At 42.8% G+C, this 5,581-nt stretch overlaps 1 long non-coding RNA gene across 1 annotated transcript; it reads left to right on the plus strand.

Annotated features, from left to right (window-relative positions):
• Positions 1–1,200: 1,200 nt before the first annotated feature.
• LOC144685853 (uncharacterized) lies at positions 1,201–3,258 on the plus strand. Its single transcript, XR_013577793.1, has 2 exons — positions 1,201–1,537; positions 3,061–3,258. It is a non-coding gene; the product is annotated as an uncharacterized LOC144685853 (long non-coding RNA).
• The last annotated feature ends 2,323 nt before the right edge of the window (positions 3,259–5,581 follow it).

A 5,581-nucleotide genomic window follows, 5' to 3' on the forward strand; every position in this document is an offset into this window, starting at 1 on the left:
CCTTCCTTCTGTGGTAGCCTGCTGTACCAGCTGCATTTAAACTAATGTAGCAAATCAAAGGATAGCTACTGGGTGAGAAAGGCTCTCCACTGACCACTCTGGAGGAGCCCAGCAGTACTTGTAGAGTGTGTCAAGACTCATGACTCCTGCACATTCTTGACATTGTGTTGGCACAACCCTTGTCACCAACTATATGGTGACCAGCTGAAAAGGAAGAAAAGGAGGCAACCTTAATGGCCCCTTTATGGTCAGGCTGTCTGTGAAGAACTCATCCAAGTTCGATATTAGTGCCTGCAACCCACTTCACCACGACCAGCAGTCTTACATTTAACCTTTCCCCCTGTCACTGACCATTGCAGTGTCTGCTTGGCCAAAATGCAAAAATAAGTGCCATCACAAAATAAACATTCCAAACCAAATGGAAGAATCAAATCACATTGTATACAAAAGTCATCTAATCACCCTTGTGCATTCCTTTAGTGATTGTCCTCTGTGAGCCTTTGCCTGCTTTGATACTTCTTCACACTGCTGCCTCTGTGCTGCAGCATGCCTGGCTGCTGACTTTTCAGTAGAGTAGACTGCAGATAGCCTGGGAGGGCAGCTTTGAGCTAATAAGGCCAAGCTGTCACATGCATCATGTCACATGGGCAGCAGCAGTCTGGACTGGCTGGCTGACAATCAACAGCTAGGGCACTGGCAGAGTGGCAGCAATGGGAGTGTGAACGTTGTCTTCCTGAGGACAGCAGGTTTGTGCTCCATGGAGCGATTGCCACTTGTCCATGCAACATGTCAGCAATCCTGGAAATCTGTTGGAGGGCGGATTGCTGGACTGCTGTGACATCTTGCAAGCCAATATGAATTGCAAGCTGAATTTTCATTGCAGCATTCAGACTTCTGGTGGAAGCTGCAACATTGGCCATCAGACTACACATCATGGTTGGCTCCACAAGTGTGCTCATGAATTTGGCTGCCATTTACATGCTTGAAATGATTAGTTCAAAGCTTTGCACAAAGCCCTGGGCTGTTGATGCTGGTCTCTTTGATGCTGCTTGGTATTGACCACAGTCCTTCTGACAGGCTTCCCAATACACCAAGGATTTCATTGTACATTCCCATCAGCTACCTTCTGTACCCTGCTCTATTGAAGTGCTCATCTGAGTGCTCTGCAACAGAACTCTTTTGTGACCTCATCCCCTGGAGAGTTGTTACCTGCACTATCTTTGCCCTTGGCCTGGCTGCAGGTCACTCATGCCCAGTGTCCCACCAGGTACAGATCCTGTCTCTGTTCTCTAAATTACATACAGGGTGAATAACTGAGCTGTTGGCTGTAAGTGTCAAGTCAAGTGATAGCGCTGTGTCTTGATCATCACTGTCTTGCTGTTCCTCCACTGCCTGGCCAAGTTGCATTTCTTGTTTGTCTTTCAAATACCTATACCTAAAGTTGAGGTGCAGAGAGGAGTAAAGGAAGAGGTGCATTCTTACTCCACCTGCAGCTTGCAAGTCAGGAGAATGGTTGGAATGTGAGGAGAAGGATTAGGTATGAAGATAGCATCATTTTGAAAGTTTCAGCACCAGCAGTGGCCATGTCTCAGCAACAGGCATCTCAGTAGTGGCTAGAATAGTCTCCTCTCCAGGGTCAGGATATGTTAGGTGGGCTTACCCCACTAGTTGTGTGTCATCATCTCCTACAAGGGAGAAGGAAGTATGACAGAGTGGCGTGCAACTTGTTTGGCATATGTGGCTATGTTGTTTGAATAGCTGGCAGTGTGTGTAAGCTGAGATGTGGGGGTGGGTGCACTTTGCAGCAGTGCTAAACGTGTGACATAAATGATAGATGAGCCCTGATTGGAGATTATAGGTGGGTGAATTGAGGGATCTCTGAAGCTAGTGGTATAGCTGATAGGATATGGCACTTGAAGGTACATCACTAGCCTTGATCACAGGTGTGAGTTCTTTGAACTTTTTTGCTGTACTGCACCCAGGTCCCCTGATTTTGAGTACTGGCATTGGTCTCCAGGGCTACCTGTTCCTACTTCCTTCTGACTGTGTGCCTGGAGGGCCTCCTAGGTCGCTGCAAATGCAGGACACATCTCCAACTCTCCTCCACCAAGGTCTCCGCGCACTTTGAAATGCTTGCATCCTACTCTGTCATGTTGTGCCATTTTTCTGGCTTTCCCAGGTCACAAAGCATTCCCATCACCTCCCTTTAAGAGATGCAGCTCAGCTTTAACTGGTGCTAGCCACTCTCAATATTCGCCCTCTGCTTAGGCAGTTAATGCTGGCTGGACAGTGCACTCATAGTAAACAGCCTGCCTTGCAGACTGTAGGGGGGGGGGGGGGGGGAGTTAATCTCCGTGCCTGGTTTCGATGACTATTGAATTTAGCCCCTAATTCCTTTAAAGCACACTCATTAAGAATCACAATTGGCAACTGTAAGATATAGTTAGTGGCTTCTAGCCATGAGCAGAAACTCACCAAGGCTCCTTCGACAGCACCTTCCAAACCCACAACCACTATCATCTAGAAGGACAAGGGCAGCAGATAGATGGGGTCACCACCACCTGGAAGTTCCTCTCCAAGTCACTCACCATCCTGACTTGGAAATATATTGCTGTTCCTTCACAGTGGCTGGGTCAAAATCCTGGAACTCCCTCCCTGACAACACCATGGGTGTACCCACACCACATGGAGTGCAGCAGTTCAAGAAGGCAGCTCAACACCACCTTCTCAAGGGCAATTAGGGATGGGCAATAAATACCGGCCTAGCCAGCGAAGCCCACATCCTGTAAACGATTTTTTTTAAAAAACTGCTGAAAAGATAACACTTGCCTACGAAATCCTGAAGTGACGTGTTATCGGTAGTGCGATGTACAAAGTTAAGCTTTTCACGCAGTTGCAACTTCTCGATTTTTTTCGGTAGATGTTTATGGTGAATGAAACTGTCAGTATGTGAAACCCATGAAATTCAATGTTGTAGGTTGTTGTAACGTTATGTAATTTTCACCTATTTTAACATGGGGTTAGATCATCACTACAGTTTGTTTTTCCCCCTTTTTATAGGTTACTTTGCAAATGGAATAGCATTTGATCAAGTCTCCACGTTAAGTCTGAACACAGACATTAAGCACAAAGCAAACGTAATATAATCAGAATGGCTAAAAGCAGAAACCGATCGAGGGAACAAACGTTCTAACTATCCTACTATTTGAACTGTCATTTTTGAACGAGAGGAAATAAACGAAAGCTCCAGTTTAAAAATACTGCTGGATTTTGTTATAAAGGAAACACCCTTTCATACCACCAGTATCACCTGATTCCGATCGGTAAATGTTCAACTTCATGCCGCGAATCAAGAGTAATATATATATTACAATATACATAAAAACATATGCGTGTGTGTATATATATATATATAAACATATATGTAATGTGCTGTTACAGTAATCAGTAGAGAGTTGCAATGCTTAAATTCAAGGACCAACAGAAAACTGGATACAATGTGGGACCTCTGTTTCTGATTTCATTCCTTATAATAAATGCATAAGCAATATAAACTGCCGGACCGACTAACCGCAATCCGACCAGTTAAACTACAACCCACCGACAATTGGCCTGTTTAATCATAGAACACTAGAAACACGCAATAATCGATGATGTCGCCTGTTCTTTCAGCACCTAAACGTCTTTGAAGAAGACATTAATCAGAGCTAGGGGCTAATACGTCAGTTTCAGAGAAAAAAAAACACATCAAGGGCACATGAGGTGATTTAAGATTGCAGAACAGCAGATTTCAAAGAAGACATCCCTTGACTAAACTTAGAGGTATAGAAGGAATCTGGTTAGGGGCAGTGATGCTGTCGTGGTCTCTGCGTTGGAAAAGTTAACGAATTCCTTAGTCTTTAGCCAGGATATTTGTTTTTTCCATTAAAAAAAGAATATCCTAAGTTCCAAATGTTAACGTTTTATATTCGATGTAAAGTTCTCGAAGCGATCTTCGGACTAAATTTTGTTTAAGGAAGCAACAGCCTTCTGACGAAACTTGGCAATTCTAGTTTAACAATTGAAGTCTATAAACATTCCTGTGTGTGAATATGATGGACAACACCGCAACTTAACCCTGACAGTATGGTTACACTGAATTGGCGAGCAGGGACTATTCTGTGTTCACTCCATATTTGTTTAGAGCTTTCTCCAAACTGGGATTATCCTTGAGAATTACAGTACACTTATTTTAAAACAGCTGTTTTGAAATTTGTGGTCCAATGTGTATCCATATTGTTTGGCTTTTGTACGGCCGTCTTTACTGGCCCTAATGTTGAGTAAAAACAACTAAGTGAAACGTTTTGGAAGAAACTTTCATATTTAAGTTGTGGCAAATGTCGAAGAATTGCATTTAGCTGTCAACGAGCAGTTTTGAGATTTTTTTTTGGCGCTCCACGAAGAAGGCAAGGGAGATGGTCCGAATAAGTTACCGCTCGAAAAGCTAAAGAAGATAAGGGTGCTGGGCTGGAAAACGGCTTATTCAGTGAAATAGGAAAGGATCCGAGCAAAACCAAATAGCAAACCGGTGTGGGAAAATACGAGCTGCAGTGAGTGCAAATTCAATATTCACATAAGAGTATGAATCAAGTGGATAGATATAGTAAAATGAAACAACTTAAAGTGGAGGTAAAGTTAGGCTAACAAAGCTAAAGATAATATTAAAAGTTTGCACCGCTTTGCTTTCGTTTTAAGAAGTGTGAATAGTTAAAGGAATGTTGTAGATAGTTTTTGTTTTAGAAATGTTTGTTAAGGTATCTCATGAGAGGCTTGATTAGAAAAATCCAGGCGTTTGGTTTAACAGGAAATGCAACAGCAGCGGGGGTGGAATAAAAGGGCGCGGATTCTACACAATTCGGAAAAAAGAGGGTGTCGGCAATAAAGCACTACGGAAATATTCATAACGACCATTCGGGAAATCTTTTTCAACTTGTCAGTCTGCCCCTATGTAGCAGCATGAATGGAAAGTCGTCTAATGAACGTGTAATAAAGGGCTAGGGCAAATGGCTTTACAGACTAGAAAAGAGTTGGAAGTAGTGGTCAGGGCTGGGTCCAGATTTGTCCTAAATATGTATAGATCTTTTGAACTTAGCTTTATGGAGCACAATCTTGAAGTCTGCTGACAGCACAATAAAGTTCGGAGATTTGGCAAACAGTAAGGAGATCTGTAAAAGGTCAAGAAGACATGGATTGGTCAACAAAGTAAACAAATGAGATGTAATTATATGTGGGAAACGTGAGGTTTCGGGGCAAAAAGCAAAAGGTGGAAGCGTACACTTCATAAAAAAAGCACCTGAAGGTGTGGATGAAGACAGAGGTTCACATATACAATTGCCTGAAAATGCAGGTAAATAAAGCTGTAAAATTATGTTTTAGAGTAAAGATGAATTTACACGAACGATAACAGGAATGCTGCGTGCAATTTTGGGTAGCCCGTTATAGAAAAGGCATTTTCAGGTTAAGCTATGCAATATAGACCACTTAGCATAGATTCACCAGAGCAATATCAGAGATGTGAAACGTACAGTTATTTGGAAATAAT

This window comes from Cetorhinus maximus, chromosome 10 (assembly GCF_964194155.1).
Source record: "Cetorhinus maximus chromosome 10, sCetMax3.hap1.1, whole genome shotgun sequence".
NCBI lineage: Eukaryota > Metazoa > Chordata > Chondrichthyes > Lamniformes > Cetorhinidae > Cetorhinus > Cetorhinus maximus.